This window comes from Chamaea fasciata, unplaced genomic scaffold (genome assembly GCF_029207755.1).
Source record: "Chamaea fasciata isolate MVZ Bird 193981 ecotype frontalis unplaced genomic scaffold, bChaFas1.0.hap1 SCAF_2, whole genome shotgun sequence".
NCBI lineage: Eukaryota > Metazoa > Chordata > Aves > Passeriformes > Sylviidae > Chamaea > Chamaea fasciata.
In genome coordinates this window covers 73,216,124-73,235,780 of record NW_027094087.1, presented here as the reverse complement: position 1 = coordinate 73,235,780, position 19,657 = coordinate 73,216,124, and positions in this window count along the sequence as shown.

Here is a 19,657-nt window from a genome sequence, read left to right as displayed (position 1 = left end):
GGACACTCAGTAACACTGGACAATCATTGGTGTGGTTGTAAAACTAGCTACTGTGCTAGAGAAGTAATGAGTGACTGCTTCCAATTAGCTGTGAATCTATGTGTGTAAATGAAAAATAATGTCTTAGTCTTTGGACCAAACTACTTGCAACAAATGTGCACAAAGTGCTAGAGAAGTAACTTGATAAAAAACATACAAGCAAATAAACAAAGTCTCCATCCCCTCCACCTAAATCTACATTTTAAATTATTTATATTCTTTTGTGGGGTCAGTTAAGGATCATTTAATGTTTCAGTCTTATAGAACAGTTGGAGTCAACTGCATTCAGCTTCTGTCATTATGTCATTGTCCCTTACGCCATAATTTTTGGGACTTGTATAAGAGCAATTACTCTTATAGTAAACTGGTAATTCATAGGCACATGGATTTCTCCTATGCTTATTGTGTGACTTATGAATGAAGTGACAAAGCCAAAGATCTATGTCCTACAGCCTCCCCTTTGGGGTTATCCATTTTGAGCATTATTTTATAAATGAGTTTTCTTCCCTGATTCCTTCTAATGCCATTATCAGATCACAGTTTTGTCCTTGCAGAACTGATATCCTCATATCCAGAAGAGATAATGACTATGCCATCCTTTTAAGGAAATCTATTCTTATCCTGCTCTCATCTAACACTTGCAAGTGATAAGTCTGTGGAGAGGTTCTGTGTCAGTGATTAAGAGCAGATGCCATTATGGGTCTAACACTGAGGAGGATAAATTTCAGAAATGAAAACAGTAACTATCTTTTATTCTACAGAGGACATTTTTGTTGAGTGGATTCTGATCATCAGTCCCCAATGGAATACAATTATGTTGGTATCCTGTCCAAAAAATGTAGTTTAGAGTACTGCGGTGGTACATCCCCACCTCCCCCAACACAGACTGCTCTATAGTGTCAGAAATTCTTGTTAATCTTGGCCTTGATAGATGACTCCCAGGTGTTACTCTTCCCCTTGAGATTTTCAGAAACACTGTCTGTCCCAGGGACTTCTGTTGCCTAACCAAGGAATGGGATGAGACAGAATCAGTCACCCCCTGATAGCCTGGGAACATTGCTTTACTGAGTCATAGCCAGAGTGGAACAGTATTATTGTTACTAGGCTTCTGAAAAATTTCAGCAATTACCATCTTGGATTACAGCCAGGATGAAAATTGACAGATGCCTACAGCCAATTGTCTTGTGATCCTATAAACAGTGGTCCTAAGTGAAAGCCTTTGAGCTCTCCTGGATTGCAGAAGGCTGTGACCAGCATCTCCTGTAAGTGGGACATCTTTTAAACTTCACCTTTAAGAAATAATTAAAAACAGCACACCCTACACAAAGTATACCAGAAAATAACTGAACTGATAAATTCACAGGAACAATAGCTGCACATTTTTGAAAATAATAACAAATAAAATCAGCTCTGAGAGTACATATTTCAAAAGTAACAAATTTGAAACAAATTAGCAGTATTAGGACCTCAAAGACTGCTTAATAATCTGTTGTGCCACAACACCTTTTCCAGCTGGTGGCTTGAAATGTACTTCTACGTGTAGAATGTACTAATATTAAGTCATGTCTCCTTTAATTTCTTAGAAACTTTATCCAGTTTGATTGTTAAAAAAGAAATTGTTAAGTTGTTAAAATCTAAATAATCCACCCTGATTTCCTTTGAAATTCTTGCACAGAATTTTTAGGTGGAGTAATTTCACACTATTTAAGATGGATACATTTGTATTGATTTGGGTTTTTTCTTTAAGATGGAATTTCCCTAATGACAAAAAAACAGACAAGAACAAAAATGAAAGAGAAAGATGTTAAGCAAAGACTTATTAATATAAATCTCAAGTTGGAAAAGGACAGCAACTATTTCTGAGAAAGTTGTCACCTGGCAGCTAAAATTCACAACAATATCAACCACGCAAAACAGATATGCAGATAGAAATTCAGGTTATTGATATTTAGACTATTTTCACATAGGAATTTTCCACTAAGGTTTTTCAGTGTGTTGCAATTAATAGCTAAAACAGTAGCCAAAACCATAGAAAATCAGGCAAAATTAAATATAAGAAAAAAATGATTCTAAAATGACATGAATTTTAAACATTAATTAATTGGGAAACCCTTTGAAGTTTAGCTTTACTTCATTTAATTATGTGAAAACTAAAGATTTAATAAAACTACTCCACTAGTTTTGATTCTCTTCTGTCCATACTTAGATCTCCCAATTACTCTTTAGTTCCTTAAATACCGTAGTACTTAAGTGCAGCAGCAATTTTTCCTGCTGTAATTACTGCGAGATTCTATTTAAAATCTAATTCGAGTTAAACCTGTGTATCTTCTCCTGTAAACACAGAATAAGAGGATCTATATTGCTGGATCTGGAAGAAGTCTTGGAATCCAATTTTACATGACTAGTGAAAGTAATTATTGTTCATGATTACTAACTAAAGTTTAGCATTTAACTCAAATGTTAGATGTGTTCCCAAATGATGCTGATTTGATGTACTTAAAAAAATCCCACCTAAATTCCCTTTAAAGACCCTGGAAGGAAGAGGGTACATCTAAAAGCAGAGAATAATTGTTCCTTAGTCATCCAGTCTGCACTGACTGCTGGGAACATAGATACGTCAGAACGGTCATGTAGGCATGTAGGGAATGAGTCCTTCTCTGAAGAGAGACACCAAAGAGAGCCATGTAATAAAACAGCATAACGGCAGGACTGCCCACTTTCCACATAATGATCTAGCTCTTTGAAGCTTTCCTCCTGGAAACTGAAAAATTCTATTCTGGGCTGTTTTTTTATCTGACACTGAATAAAAGCCTTGCTGTAACCAAGTATAGTGGAGTGGGAAAAAAAAAAAACTGACCCAAAAAACCCACAAAAACAATAACAAACCACAAAAAAAAAAAACCCCACAAAAAACCCCCAAAAAACCAACCCCCCCCCCCAAAAAAAAAAAAAAAAAAAAACCCAACAAAAAACCCAGGAAAAAAGACAGGACTAACACACAGATAAATCATGACTCCTGAAAATGTTTTTCTTTAATTCACTGTTCATCTAATGTAAGTTGAACTTAGGGGAGTGCTGTTGGCACTTCCAACATTCTGCTGTGCATTCAAACTTAGCTGGAAAACTTAGGCTTTCCCACATTTGGAGACTTTTACCATGAGACTATTACCATGAGATTATTTTTCCAAAACACAATCCACAGAAGAGATGCCTGCCCAGAGTTTCAGTGCTGTTCTCTTCAAGACTTAGGGGTCCATCTCCTCAGAACAAGTAGGTCTGATCGTGCCTAGGTGACACAATTAATTTCTAGCTAAAATGGGGGAATTACCAGGGCATAAGCTGGAAAAGCAGGCAGACTGAAGAGCTGTTTTATGCTCAGTGATCTTTAGGCAGACATGCCCTGACTTTACTTTATCTATACAGAATCACATATATACATCAATGAACAGGAGAGTTTTCAGAAATGGAAGGATTTGAGGACTGGAACATATTTTGTGAGATAGGCGAAAAGCTGCTTTATCTGCCAAATCCCTGCTCCATAGGGTTAGGGTTAGGGTTGGGTTTGGGTTTGGGTTAGGGTTAAGGTTAGGATTAGGGGTGAGGTTTAGGATTAGGGTTAGTGATAGGGTTGGGTTAGGGTTAGCTTTGTCTGCGTACACCAGTGTGAATTTTTTCTGCTTTAACCAGGCATTTGTATGATGTTATAGTTAAATATCTTGGGCACTTTATTGCCCGTTCTCTCACTATTTGCCCTTAAAGCATTAAACAAATTTCTTAATCTCTCTGCGCATCTTTTCTGGTTTTTGAAATTTGGAATATAACCAGAAGTTATACTTCATATTTATCACCTGAGTTCAAATTTTTAAAAAGAAGCTACATAGAAATAGGCAGACTTACTCTTCTCTGATCTTTTCTTTGTTGCAGTAAGCATACAGAAGGTTACATTTGTTAACTTTTCATTTTGAATTTTATGCATTGCATCATTGACTTACAATCTCATTTTCTATTTTTGAGATGCAACTCAAGCATTCTGAAGGTCTGAAATATTAAATCCCAAATATTTTATTATTAAAAGTCAAAATAATTAGAAACATTGTTAGAAAATGTTGATTCACACACTAGAAACAAGTTTGTATCAGAAAATATAGTTCAGAAAAACATGAAGGAACATAGTATAAATTTAATATGATTACAGATTGCAATTCAATGGGGAAATCAGTATAGCCTAATTTGCATTTTGAAATGAAAATTAATCTCACAGATTTTTTCTCCTATTCGTTGTGAGAGCTGAAAAGTGCCCACATCTGTACCACATTTGTAAATGTTTAAATCAGCTAACAAGAAACATTGTTGTACCAAGTAAAGCAATCTGTTAATTTGTGACATAATTAAATATGCACTTCTGTAAAAGCTCAAAACTTGCAGGCATGTTTAATGAAGTTTAAATGACATTTATTTTGCATATCCAGATATGTTATTAATAAATGGAGTAATTTAGATGTAATTTACATAGTAAGTGAATATAATTAAAATCAAACCTTCATTAAAGAATCACAGGAAATCTTTAATTTATAATGCATTTTAAGGATAGAACCAAGGTTAATTAAAGAGTAATGCCAACAATGGCCAGTAATAGATAAGAATCAGGTGAAATTTATATTGAACATGCCAAACTATGTTAAAACAATAAAAAAAAATAATTTAAAAATGTCTGATAACTCATGACCAAAATTTTTTCTTTTCAGAACTGTTTTAATTTTGTCATTGAGATACATTACACAATAAGACTGAAAATATCAAATTGTAAGAATATAAGAAGTGCTCAATTTCTGTTTTGTTTTTCTTTTAATTGTTGGTATTGGGAAGCATAGGAACTCTTTTTCTTCCCAGGATTTCTTTTGTACCTATTACATTATAAATAAATAAATCAATACAGATGATTTAAACTTGTCTTTAAATTTCAGGACTCTAAATTTGGACTTTAAATAATTACTAATTTTAAGATGAATAAGGGTAAAGATATGCATCTTATACAAGAAAGGTATAAGCTGTAATACAGCTCCCATGTGTGTAAAATTATAATCCTGTTGTCTTCGTTACGCAGGAAGAAAAACTCGTTTGGTAAATACATTATTTTTTCACAGCATTCTTCAAATGAATGAGATGATAGTCCCACAGGTCAGTGAAATTCTATTGACTCAGTAAAAAAAATCATGAAAACCTCTTTTCCAGTAATAGGAATGATGCCTTCAAATTGCACACTAGCGTGGTTTTCAGTGTTTCTTTTTATACATGCGGTAGAATTAATTAAATTCTTGGTAGAATGCTTACATACTGTTCCTACTAAACAATTTTTTGCTTTGTCTTGTGGTCTGCTGATGTTTCCATAGAGGTACACAGGAAAATTTTGTGCTTTGTGCATTTAGCATGCACACAGTCAGGAACTCCAGCTTGAGCTTTCTCTGGAAATAACTTAATGAACAGGAAAGGGAGATGCAGACCTGGAGTGGGGATAGACTATTGGGCTGGCAGACCACAAGTGTAACCACAGCACAAAGTAGGGCAAATCATTGCTTTATGAACCAGTGTTCAAAATTAAACTCAAAAATTATCAGAAAAGGGATAGTCGAAGAGACTGTGACCAAAGAAATAACACAATTGTTCGGACCTTTCTGACTTCTACTCATTCTGTTCTAGTATTAGATCTTTACTGGGTCCTCATGGTTTGGATAATAAATTTCTGCCTCTAAAGGTATTTCAGATCTCAATATGTGCAGTAAAAGTAGAAAGAACAGAAAACCAGTTGTCATGATGAAATTTTATCTTTTGGTTTAATTTGCTTCCTTTGCAGTCTTGATATCAAATTCTCTATTCAAATCAAAATGAACACATTTCAGATTTATTTCCTATTGTAAAACTCCTTGGAAAACAACAAATTATTACTGAGAAAACCTAAAAGAAAAAGAGAGATTCCCAACAGTATCTTTGTATTTAACGGTTTGTCAACAGTTCACTTATAAAAGCAGATGTTTTTCTTAGTCTACTGTCTATCTACAAGAAACTGAGGATATCAGCTGAGATGTACTTCAATTAAACAGAAAAAAAAGCATGACGATCTCTAAAATTATTCTCACATTTAAGGATGAGAGATAATAAAATAGTAAAATTGCAATTGTTAAATATTTACTAAGTTTTGTCATAAAGAACATTGCCGCTGAAGAAAATACATACACTTGTTCTAATCTCACTGTTACTTCTTAAGGATTCAGAGAAAGTCCAGTAACTTACCATATGTATTCTGTACTGATTTTATTTATTGTATGTTAAAATTGGTATGGCAGGCCTCCTCATGTGGCCAGTTTAATATAAAAATGTGCTTTTCACTACAAAAATGATGTATTTGAATAAAAGTTTGCAAGACTGAGAATTCTATGATAACTACATTAAGCACTGTTACTGTCTAAACAATGTATGAGTGTCTTGTGAACCCTCTCATAATCAATGAAAGCCAACACTGCTATTTATTTGGGAAAAGCATACTTATCATGTCCCAAGGTATGAATTATATAAGGCGCTTATGTGTGTATAATATAATATAAATCTATTATTAAGACAAGTAGTTATTTACACAAAATTTCAAAGATTACTGTTTATATTTCCATTGGTTTTAGATACCACAGGAGAAGGAACTGAAGTCCTTGCTTCCTCAGGGTCTTCCCCTCACATCTGTTAACACAATTATAAAGAGAAGACTTTATTTTCTTCATTTCAATGTCAGTGCTTCTTGGTTTGGGCTTACACGTGCATTATCTTTTTACCAAATAAGTAGCCTATGGAAAAAAAAAGCCTCAAAGGGGCATATGGGTGTGAAATAACAATATAAAGAAGAATACAAGCGCTGTGATGGTATCCTTACCTATACACAAATGGAGAAGAAGGTGTTTCTCTGTTAGACCTCTGTGGAGTAGGTATGCCTCTGCAACCCATGGAGGGGAGCTCAGTGCAGCAGATATTTACACTGCAGCCTGTGGATGACTCCAGGCTGGAGCAGGGGGATATACCCTGAAACAAAACAGTGGTTTGTGGAGAGCTCATGCTGGAGGAGGGGAAAAGCATGCAGAGGAAGAAAGGTAGATAAAAACTTTAAAAATGACCACAACTCCTCCAGCCCCCTTTTCTATTTCAGATTATTGTGTATGAATCCTTAAAATATCTACTTTTCTTCTACTGCTATTGTCTGTCTCATACAATATTTTCTTATTTTTCTGGTCTTTGGACTATGATTTGGCTACTACAACACCAATATTAAATAATTCTTTCAAGGAACTGTAGTTTGTTTTATTTCAGAATAGATTCAACCCGCATTTTCTTCAAACTGTAAGTGACAGTATATAACTAAGAAAAGACTGAGGTTTTCCGACTTATGTGTGTAGATTGAGTTCTGGGTGACACTTTTTCTAGATATTAATTTTCAGTTAACCAAACAAGGATAATGATAAGGATTTTCAAAGTCACTAATAATTTTTAGTGTCTTAATCAATTGAAATCAAGGAAATTCTTGCAAACCACTATGTATTGGTAGTTACTGTGTTTTTTGTGAAAACATCATTCATGTTTCTGTAAACAGTGACAAGTAAAACCTACACACCAGATTTTAATATTTCCTTCTCTATTAGAACATAGATTGTAACACATATAATTTTTTCACCGTTGAGAAAAAGCTGCTAGCAGTGCTAAACCATCTATTTTCTATGACATCTTTTACATTTCTAATGTAAATCTCTTTTTCTTCCCCCTTGAAACAACACTCAATAATATTTATTTTAAGCTATTTCCAGAATGGTGAAAATTTTTCCTGTATTTCTACTATGTGATGTTACAATTTTTTTATCTCTATTGTGTCTATCTTTACTTTGTAATGTGTTAAGTTTTATTTTCCTAATAATGGGGGTAATACCTCATAGATTATAGTTACATGCACATTGGCTTTTGAAATTTAAGTGTTTTAAGCTATTTAATAATTTCAAGACTTATCAGTAAGGAGAATAGATTATTTTTCCTGCAGAGCTGTTCAAAGGAAAAAAAATCACAACACAGAGATTCACTTCCATACATGCTATCTCCTGACAGTAGTGCTAATTTAAAATGGGAATACTCTGTCAACATTGCCCTTGAAAACATTTGTAATGTTCTTCATCTTCAGGCTGTTAACAATGTCTTTTCATGGCTCATTTTACTCAATTTAACATCTTCTCCAGATACTATTGACCGTGACATTATTTTACAACATATTAAGCACTTTGTAAGTCTCACTGGCACTGTTTTAGCCTGGCTGATAACTTTATCTAACTTGACCATAACAGTGTAAATTAATTACTATAGGTATTTTTTTCTCTGAACTTATTTTCAATTGATTCAGGTATCTAGATTATGATAGATACCTGATATAGATTATGTACTATAATTTTTGTTACCTATATATTCCTACTTCCTTATATTTTTGTTATAGTTAATGCAATGCTAAATGATGCTTGTTATCTGAACTTATTGTTGATTCTTCTTTTTAGTTGTTTTACTGCACTGTCTTTGAAGATGGAAATTTATAGAATAAACTCAGTTTAATCAAATATTTATATATGACAAGGAATTTCTATTTGGCAATTTTAAGTTAGGCTTGCTTCTTTGTTTCATACTTGTAATCAGAAGTTTAGAGTAACCAAAAGGCAGACAATATAAACTACTGGGGATGCATTATTTGATACTACCTGCAAGTTATTTCCCAAGAAAAGCATCTTCCCGAAATGTAATGGTTCCCCAGCAGTGCGCTGAGTTCTAGATCCGTGTGTGTTCCCACCCAGTGATATTTTCTGTCCCCCCAGAAGTCAGACCTCTCATGAGGTGTAATCTAGTGCATGGTCATGTGCTGAGTCTTCCTCTTGCGTTAGTTGTTCATATCCTTTCTCAGTAAGTGGTTTTATGAATCCACTGCCGGCCGACAACTTCCACTGTGCTGATGGAACCAATTCCAAAGTTTAAGATAAAAGCAACTCCTGTCAAAGACAACTAAGTTCATTATTGATATATGGCCACAGAATTTTCTCTGCTTTTGTCTTCTAGGTCAAAGAATTCCCAAATGCTAGATTTGTTTTTCATAAAAACCCATATGTAGAGAATAAACATTTTCCTTCTAGCCTTTTTCTGTGTATTTGATAGACTGACTTATGCAATCTGACTTAAAAACTCATAGGGAGCAGTGGGAATGCTTTTGACAAGGCAACTAGCTCCTCAAAAATGCCTCTGAGATGTTTGAATGAAAAGGTCACTTCCATTTGTCTTCACTTATATGCTTGATTCATTTTCCGGCTAAAATTTGGGTTATGTGTGTTTACCTTAAGTCACAACTGCCTGAATTACACTCTTGAAACTTAGATAACTGTTTCACTTACCTTGGCTACATGCTTGTGCACATGAGCTCACTTCTGTGGTGACAAATCATGAGTGCAGAGGAGAAGATAATGCATCTTCAGATACAATATTCACATACTGTAAGGAATCAGAATGTCCGTCTGTTGCAGGAGCAGTGGAAAAAACCCCAGTGATACAGACATTTTCACATAACTTCTTTTTATTCATACTCTCCTACTGGCTAGTTTAGAGAGGCTGCTGCTCTCAGTTCTTAAAGATCTTTACATAAATTGAAACATAAAATGTTCCCATGGAATAGGAACATACAATTTTGTTTCCTTTTCTTTTTTTTTTTTTTTTTTTTTTTCTTTTTTTTTCTTTTTTTTTTTTCTTTTTCTCATGGTTTTAGGGAAACTGTCTAACTTTAGAGGTCTGTGTCAGTTTTAACACCTTATTCTTTCATCTGTGCTGCTAAATCCTTTTCTCTAGGAATTCTAGTTCATTCCCGAATCTTTCCAAAAATGAAAAGTATTAGGGGAAAATAGGTTCTAAGCTAGAGATTGGAGAAAGGCTAGGACAAAAGATGTGACAGATCAACAGAAAAAGTGGCTGGAGAAAAAGAATAGAAAAAAATAAATTGGTATAGGAAAATATAGAATAAAAAAGCTAAAATTACCAGAGCTGAGTATTTCTAAAATATAACCAATGACGGTTAAAAAGTAATTAGAAAGATTAGGGGGAAGCCAAAAGGAAAAAAAAACCAAACCTCTGAGAACTAAGAAAAGAGGATTATGTGCAGTAAGTAAGTAATTTCTAATAAAAAGTATTTAGGCAAAATAAAAATAAGGCATGAAATTAATGATAGCTGTTAATTACATTATTGCTTTATCCAGGCTTTTCGCTTTAGTGGAAATACTGGAGTTATATGAGATTAGCTTCTCTCAGATTCATCCAGTAAGGTCATTTTAGCATATTTGTGCTTGTGTCAGATGCCAGTTTCAGGGTTTCTCACTCTGCATACAATTATCCAGCAGCTCAACTTCTTTTATTACATTTTTTCCCTTACTCCTTCTCTTGAAACTTCTTCCTTCTTTCAACTCTTGTTCTATCTGCCTATTTTCTTGCTTTGGGAGCAAGCTAATGATAATGTGGGAAACATAGAAAGAAACACTCTGGAAAAGGCATGGAAGAGGCCTGTTTTATAAAGGAGCCTGTTTCAGGTGGAGTGGGAACTTTGGATAAAATTTATTATTAAAATAAATTTTATCTAAAATGACAGAGCTGTGAGATGCCAAGGATACTCCCTTGCTTTCTAAAACTCTTCTCAGAGGGAGAAATCTAGGGGAAGCTGATTCTTAGACTCAGATTATCAATGGTTTAAGTTTTGCGACTTTGTCCACAGGTTTTAATGATGGCAAATCACACACACACACAAACACACACACAAACACACACACACACACATACACACACACATATATATATATATATATAACAAGTTATTTATTAAGACAAGTGAACAGACAAGACAATGGATGAAAGATCTGGATCATAATTACTTACTACTATAGTATGAAATGAAAAGAACTACTATTATATTACAGCATTACATAAAATAGTGCACTATATCAAGGTACCCATATTAAAGCTAGCAAAAGAAATGGTATTGATTTTGAATCAAACATAATTTACCACTGAAATGACAATAATGTACACAGATTCCTACACTTAATCCCTTGGGAAGTAACTGTGAAATTGGCATTCCCACTCATGAGAGAAAATCCACACGTTTCCAGGAAAATATAAGCCTTGTGCTTTGTGGAAGTTTGGTGTGTGACATTTAAAGTTGTAAAGTGAATGGCTGTCAGTCAGAAATCCAGCTTACCCGATCAAATCTCATTCAAGAGTGAGATATTTATTGGCAGTTGGGAGATGCCAGGCCAGTGTTAACCCCACGGAGTCAAATGAACTCATTGAGAGACAACTGGTCTTGTTTGAGTTATCTGACCAGTTAACAAACAATAGGTTTGTTAACTGTTGGGGGAGTTAGCTGTCTTGCTACAGAGCCGCAATACATTATACGTATATTATGCTTGAGAAGTTTATTACTTCCACAGACAGCTCAGGTCTAAAAGGCACTGATACCACTCCACTGTGCTCCTGCAATCAGCATGGAGGAGGATGCCAGAAACACATCCAAATGCACCAGCAGTTTCAAAGTTGCACATCTTATTCGCTCTGGTTCAATGTCAGCTGCTCTTGGCCTAGGCCCCCAGAGCAGCAAGTCTTGATCAAGATGACTAGGTCAGTCACAGTGCCAGGCAAGAGCTGTCTCTGTGTATTTTTCCAGTGTCCCAGCTAATGAGCCCTTCTGACTCTGGATCTTAGGAGAAACAGTTCACTTGCTCTGCAAGAAGCTCTCTGTGCCCTGCAAAGCTGGGACTGAGGCAGAACGAATAACCCTTGCTAACTGAAGCTGACTGTATGTATTGGGATTTCTCTACATCTGACTCTACAATACTTTTGGGTCTGGGAGTGTAATAAAACTGGTTTTCATATGGATGGTTATGGATGGTCTTATTCTCTGCTCCTGGCTTATCACATGTTCATTGTACAGCACACCTACTTACAACAGGAGTAGCTGAGTGGTAAAGGATAAAGGCTGCCTGTTAAGTCCTGTTGTGGCTATGATAAAACTAGCTGTGTTGTCTCACAGCTGGTTACCAGCCTTGTTGCTAAGTGGTCCTTTCTTCTTCTCCTTTAGCCCCTGGTCTCTTTATGGGCACAAATATTTCGGTGTCTGCAAAATAGCTGAATTAGATATAGCGGAAAATATAAATACTCTTTTCTTTTTTTTTTTTTGGGAGGTTTTTTTTTGTGGTTTTGTTGTTGTGTTTTTTTTTTGTTTTTTTTTTTTTTTTTTTTTTTTTTTTTTCCTGTCTTTTCTTTTTTGGTACTTCTCTGGGCCATCTACTTCAGTGCTCAGTCACCCTCTCAGTGACAAAGTGTTTTCTGATGTTCATATGGAAACTCCTGGTTCTGAGTTTGTGCCCATTGCTTCTGGTTACTGGGCACTACTGCAAAGAGCCTGCTTCTATCCACAGATACTTGTACATATTGATGGCATTCCTCCTGATCCCTCTCTTTTCCATGCTGAAGCATCCCAGAACTCTTATCCTTTGCTCATTGAGGAGAAATTTTCAGTCCCTTAGTAAGCTTTGTAGCTTTACGATGGACTGTCTCCAGTAGTTCCATACTTTTCTTGTACTGGGGAGCCCAAAACAGGACAATATGTGTTTCATGCTTCACCTCACCAGTGCTAGGTCAAGACAGGGCTGTCATCTGTTTTATTTTTGTGTCTCCATCACATCGTGTAGTATTCACCAAACAAGAAATTTCTGTTCATTCAGTATCAGCTGGTATTGGAGTGACCCCATTGCATGAGCTTCCTTTCTAAATGATCTTCCAAATGTGAATTTGTAATTTGGGAGCAGAATACCCAAATTGCAAACTTACGTTTTTCCCCTGGCAATTTCTTTAATGGTAAAGTGTAAACTGGGTTATAACAAACTCCTCCTAGCTTACTCAAAAAGGAATATTTTTCTTTTTTTTTTACAGATAAGTTTTCAAAGTCGACTGTGATCAGACAACATACATTAACAAGAAAGGCCGGAGGAAAACATTTTAAAAAGAGAGAGAGAAAGGTTTCTCCCCCAAGGATTGATTGTAAATGTGAAGATTTTTGACAGTTCCAGGACAATTTTTTTTTGCCTTGTCTTTGATAGGCAATGTCTCTGGTCAATCTGAGATCCAGCTGGATAGAAATCTATCTCAGTGGGTGATTAAAGCTTCCTCTTTTTTCCTAGTGGCACTAAACAATGCAGAAAACAACTGTCAAAGAATCAAACAAAGAATCAAAGCCTTATACCAAGACTGTATGAGTTACACTGTTAAACTTGAAAAAAAGCTTTGGCTATTCTCTTAGCAGACCAAGCAAATGGGGAAGAAAATATTTTCTTTTCTTTAGAAAAGATGGCATACAGGACAGACACAATAACGTCAACCGAAGATAAAGGGATAGAATTTCCTAGAATTACTCTGTGAAAATAACCCAGCAGAAAGGGGTTTTTTTTTGTTTGCTTTCATATTTTTTTTCAATTCTTTGCAGTTTTTTTCCCCTCAAGAACTAGATCAATTTATTGTTACAGAACGACTACATGACACTAACAAACATAAATAATTCTGGCTTGGCTTACTTAATGGATAGAAACTAGAAATGCTGAAAAGCAAAAGAAAAATGCTGAGACACAGACAATTGTGGGGGTTTTTTCCTAACACAATTTATTCCAAGTAAATATGAATAATAATAAAAAAGCTGGATTTTAAATAATTAAACCTGTTTCACTTGATGTCATTTAAATTGAAAACTGGTATGTCTGTTTCAGGGGAAAATATCTACATAATTTACTGCACTAAGTGATTCTACAGCTGGAAGTGAAAACTCTTAACTTAAAATGAAATTTTGTTTTCTTTTTTTTCCCCCACCCAATTTCATTCACTAATTTGATAAAAATGTTAACTGCAGCTGTAGACTTTTTTTTCTTTAATGTATTCAAATAAATTTGGCTAAAAAGTTATACCTGACCATCCAAACCAGAAAGTTGATGCCATCAAGACATGTTAATTTGTACTTCATTTTCTACACCTCAAAGCCAAAATACAAAATCTAAATGCTGCTGCCTGGGTATCCTATTGAGTGTATAAGGAGAGTTTCTTGCTCAAATTGAATACTAAATATTAGGTGGAGTAGAGGTGGTCAAGAAAAAATGTTAAGTATGCAGGTTTCCTTGAAATCCTACCCTCCCTGAAAGGTTAGGCATTTAAATTATTTGGGACAATTTACCTTGAATCTTTTTATGACCATGGATATTTAAAAAACACTCTTTCAGAGAAAGGAACCATTTGCTCTCTTTTCTTTCTTTGAAAAGAAGCAGTGAATACATCAGTTCCTTACATTGCCCAGTAATGATGTGAGCATGAAGTGCAACGTCTGGTTAAATTGCTCCTTTCTCCTGAGTATGGGAAAAAAGGAGGATTCAAGGTTATGCTTGTACCCTCCCAGTTCAGGCTGAAAAGATCATCAAGACTGAGGACTGTCTATACTTCTATTGTAGATGAACATTCAAAATTGAAGGTACCATGAAGTGAGAACAGAAGTAAAATCTGTTCCTAACTAAGTAGATGAAGAATTCACATTAGAAACAGGTGTTCTTATATTTGCTCCATTGAGAGGTCTTTCTCAAATTCTCTTTTTTTTAAAAAAAAATTAGTATCTGTGTAATAAAAAACGCAATTTGTGTCTCTCATTGAGATCAAACCAAAACCACTTTAAATGAAATCCCTTGCAATGTTCCATTTCACGATACATTTGAATCTCTTTCTCGTATTTTGACTCATGGGAAAATACAGGTGACCTACTAGGTCAAGGAAAACCATATAAATTACACTTGCAGAGTGATAAACAGCATCCTAGAATACAATAAAAACTAAATCAAAGAGAAAGGAGCCCAAATTATGTTAACTTTCAACCAAAAAACATTACACCTGGAAATGTTAAAGAGAATTAAAGAATGGTAAATAGTGTAAGTTCAAGTAAGTGAATTGTGTACCAGCATTTACTATAATTTGATTTCCCACCCCTATTGGGACAAAGAGTAACTCTAGTGAACACCTGATTTCAGAAATAAAATGGAATAGTTTGGCCCAGACACTATCCTTGATCTGGTAAGTTACATTTACAAGATAAATCTAGAAAGCTCAGCTATTACTGGAGTATTTGTAAGAATCCCTTTTTTATTAACCTTAGTCATGAAGCATACGCTTCTGATGACTGCACTGATTGGCAGAAAACACATTGCTTAAACTTTACATATCATAAATACTGAACTAAATTTTTTGTTGAAATTGACCATTGAAAAGAGCACTGAATTTCATATAAATATAATTCTGATTTGTTTTACAAAAATACTCCTGCAGATTGTAATTTTTTGAACAAAATACAAATAATAGAAAGACAGCACTAGAGATTCTACTTTGGTTTTGATATTCTGTACAGAAAAATCTGTCATAAAATTTGAATTCCCCAAGAATGATTCATTCATGGATTGATAACTGAAGTGAACAATTTTGCATTGGTGGTGTAATGAAGCCTTCTTATTATTTCATAGTTTATGAATAATGGAAATTTGTGATGATATTAATTATGATGAAAGTAACTGTTACTTCAGAGCATAATGAATTCATTGAGACAAAAAAGGCATAACCTGCCTAATTATTTCTCACTAATAATTCTGTGACTCGAAGTTTGAATAGGCTAGTATTATTCCTTCTGCATAAGTACTACCTTCAGTAAGGAATATTAAAAACATTACCATTTTAACAAGTTGAAATGACAAAAGTAGGCTTAACTGTAAATAACATACATAATCCTTATCTTTACTAACACTTTCACTGGTAAGCTAGGAAAGAATATAGCTTTTTTTTCTTGTCTTTTCATCCTCAAGTTTTATTTTTCATTGATTTGTCAGTCTTATAATAAGCAACCTTGCATTGCTTGCAGCTTGATGATTTAACTTCTTTTATCAATCCATATAGATATGTGCTGATTTCAGGTATCAGTTAATGGCTGACAGAATATAAGACATTGACCATTCTTAATTTTCTCTTTATATGACAGAATAGGTGACCTCAATTAGCATATAATCTTGCTCTTCACAGTAACAAAATGGAGATTTTTTTTCAAAAGAGACTATTCTATTGGTATATTATGTGGACATGAGTTGGATAATGAAATCAGGTCACCTCCTGACAACCAAAGTCTTTATTCTGAAGGCAGTGTAAAATGTTGTCACAGAATGGTAACAAGAAATAATGATTGTTTTCAAAATTCCTACAACACAGCAGTACAAATCACTCAGAGTTCAGCCATCTGTGGAACTAGTCCTTGGAAAACCTTTTTACTTTCAAGAGAGGTGACATAATCAATTTCTGATTTGAGCTGCAGTTACAACCATATTCATTTAAAGTCAAATGAAGTACTTCCCTGTTAAAAAAAATTATTAAAGGGAAGTACTCTCTACCCATGATGTAGAATTTTGATGTTATAAAATTTTTGACTTACATTAGCCTTTGAACACATTCTTAACTTGTAGTATTTCAGTAGTCCTACTGAATTCAACAATATTATTCAAGCTCTCTTATTACCTCTTTTCTTTTCTATTATATAACAACAATAAACCATGATGCTGGTAAGACTAAAATATAAGCAGAAAATATAAAAATATAAATACTATATATATATAATGTATAAAAACTAAAATGTAAGTCTCAAATATAAGCAGAAAAACTGAGTTATATAAGTACATAGTGAGGTGCATTGAAAACTGAGTAAATTAGCAGATCCACTTAGTTTTGATCAAAATCAAAAAGTCCATCTGGAGGCAAGTAACTAGTGGTATAGCCTAGAGCTTAATACCAAGGACAATACTTCAATACCTGAAAACTGGCACTGTTCAGCCTGGAGAAGGAAGACTCTCAGAAAACATACTCAATCTCACTATGCCTGAACTGGGGAGCTGGACTGGATAATTTCAGTTGTCCCTTCCAAAATACATGATTTTGTAATTCCATCATTCTTGAACCTCATGATGTTTCTGTTGATCCAGACCTCTCCTTACTGAGGTCATTCTCAATTGACACTTTGCCAGGTATTTTGTCAGCCACTCTACCCAGCTGAGTACCCTTAAAAGCTTTCCTGCTGTTGCACTGCCATGGTTGTTCAGTTCACCAATAAAGATGTTGGAAAAACAGGCCTCACTATTGACCCCTGCGTACTCTGCTTGTCAGTGGCTGTCATCTGGACATTGTTCTGTTCTCATATTCTTTGTACACAGGATTTCTGCATACCTAAACATCCATCCATTCTTTCAGCCACTGAAGATGTCTTCAGCTTCTGTTTTAGTTTCTGGTATTTTTGTTATTTCTATTATTTAGGAAAGAATATAGTGTATAAAGGTCAAATGCCTTGGCCAGCAAGCACAGCTTTCCTTACAGAGAAAAGGAAAATAGGGAGTAAAAATATTATCACTGCTTTATTCATGACTTCTTTAAAGAAACCTGCCAATTTATTTTCTGATAAAAGAAAATAACATACAATTTGTTTTATTCACTAGGTCATAAACATTCTTAATGACAGACATGTTAACAGCTTGTATATATGCTTTTTTTCAAAATGTGGTGCAATTAAGATTGTAAAACTAATTAAGGAAAAGAAATGATGATATTCTCTATGCAATGTTTCCCTGAAAGAGATTTTAAAAATTTGGTTTAGCTACATATGTACTACAGAGAATAATGGGGTTTGATGGCCTACCAGTGTGCATAATTCTTTAGGGAATGTGGACTTCTGTGACAATTACTAAAAGTCTGGTACTGGGAATTAGTATTTTGTCATGGTATTAAAGGCTTAAAAGTAGAGAACAAAAGAAATTACCAGTAAGAAAGGTTAATGAGACACAGGTAATGTGCATGGTACTTAAAATGTAGTATTTGGGACATTACACTCCTTGTGGAAAGAAGGAATGCTCATATGAGATCATTCTTAATTTGAGTATAAAAAGGGCATGCAAAGCACTATACAACAACAAAAGACAGATTCTAGATGTGTGGTGCCTCAGGGAGAGTTACATGCTGGCTACAAAGCCATTAAAACTCTTGAAAAGAAAGTTTTATTAATTTTTTACCCCTTGGCTCGGCAGTGGCAATGTGTAGATCTAAATATCTATCCAGGTTAAATTAAAAAAATAAAAAAACCCAACATTTAATCTGCAAAACAACACTATCAGCTACATTTTGTAACGGCACCACAATCACCAGAATTCCTATGTAACTTATAATTGGAAGGACAGGGGATGAGGGCCAAGGCATAGCATAACCTAGTGCTCATGATTCTGTTTCAGTTTTAAATCAATGTAATTTATCAATTACATGGAGACACAAAATGCCTCCGCAGTGAAAGGAAGCTCAGAAATATTATCTGTCAATATTCTCTTTGAGAAGAATTGTCTTTCTGATCCTAGCAACCATTCAGTCACATTGTAAAATCAGCCAGCCTGATGCAAGCCCATTCCGTAATAACAGCCTAAAGTAAGATGTACTGCTAATAGAAGTGAGATATGTTTTTTGCTTTTCATTATTTTCCACATTTTGGGCAGATTTTTACAAGTGTTTAGACATATCAAGATACAGCAAGTCATCTCGTGGGATTTCTGTGGCATGACTTACATGCACAACAGTTCCTAAATATCTTGAGGGTTTCTATCTACTTAAATATTTTAAAGTCTGACCCAGTTTTGGAAACATGTGGCAAAGAACTGAAAAATGAGCATCATGTAGAGGGTGGATAAAAGATAATTTGTCTTTTCTAGACAAGAATTAGAAAAGCTTTGAAGGATAGTGCCTTTCCATAGCCTTTGGAACACTGCCAAAGGGAATTGCAGATTCAAGATTTCAAGATTTGAGAAGTCTGGACAAGTATTCAAAGGCTGATCAAATGTCAGCCACTGTAACGAAGATTTAACGGGTCTAAGAAAATCCTCAATCCATGGATGGTGCTTGGGAACTGAAAACAATCTTAAACTGCTAGAGTAGTGGGAACTGCATTATATGTTTATCTATATATTGCACTTCGTAGGAATCCTCAAGAGGTCACTTATGGAGAAAGTTTATTGGGCGGATCCAGTATGGACATACATGCACAAATGCAATTCTAGTCCTGAGGACATGAGTTACAGGAAAGAAAAAGCAAGGCGTGACTCTTAAGAACAAAGGTATGCATATCATGCATGAAAAAGTCTGAAGTTTCAGGAGGAAAAACTAATTATCACTTGCCAGCAGACTAACAGGGAAAATCTGCCCATTGTGTCACTGGGTGAAGGGGGATTTACTGCACTCCCCCAGCGGGCCTCCAGAAGGAAGTGGCAGGGAGGGACAAGAAATATACCTTCAGAGATCCAAACAGGACAGTAGTGATGGGACCATACCCTCTGCATTTTCCCCACTCATTTTAGGGGGCCCTGGTCTTCCTGAGGAAGGCTGAAATGGTCAGCAGAAAATGCCCCCAAGAAGTACTGGACAGGGAAGTGCAATACTAGGG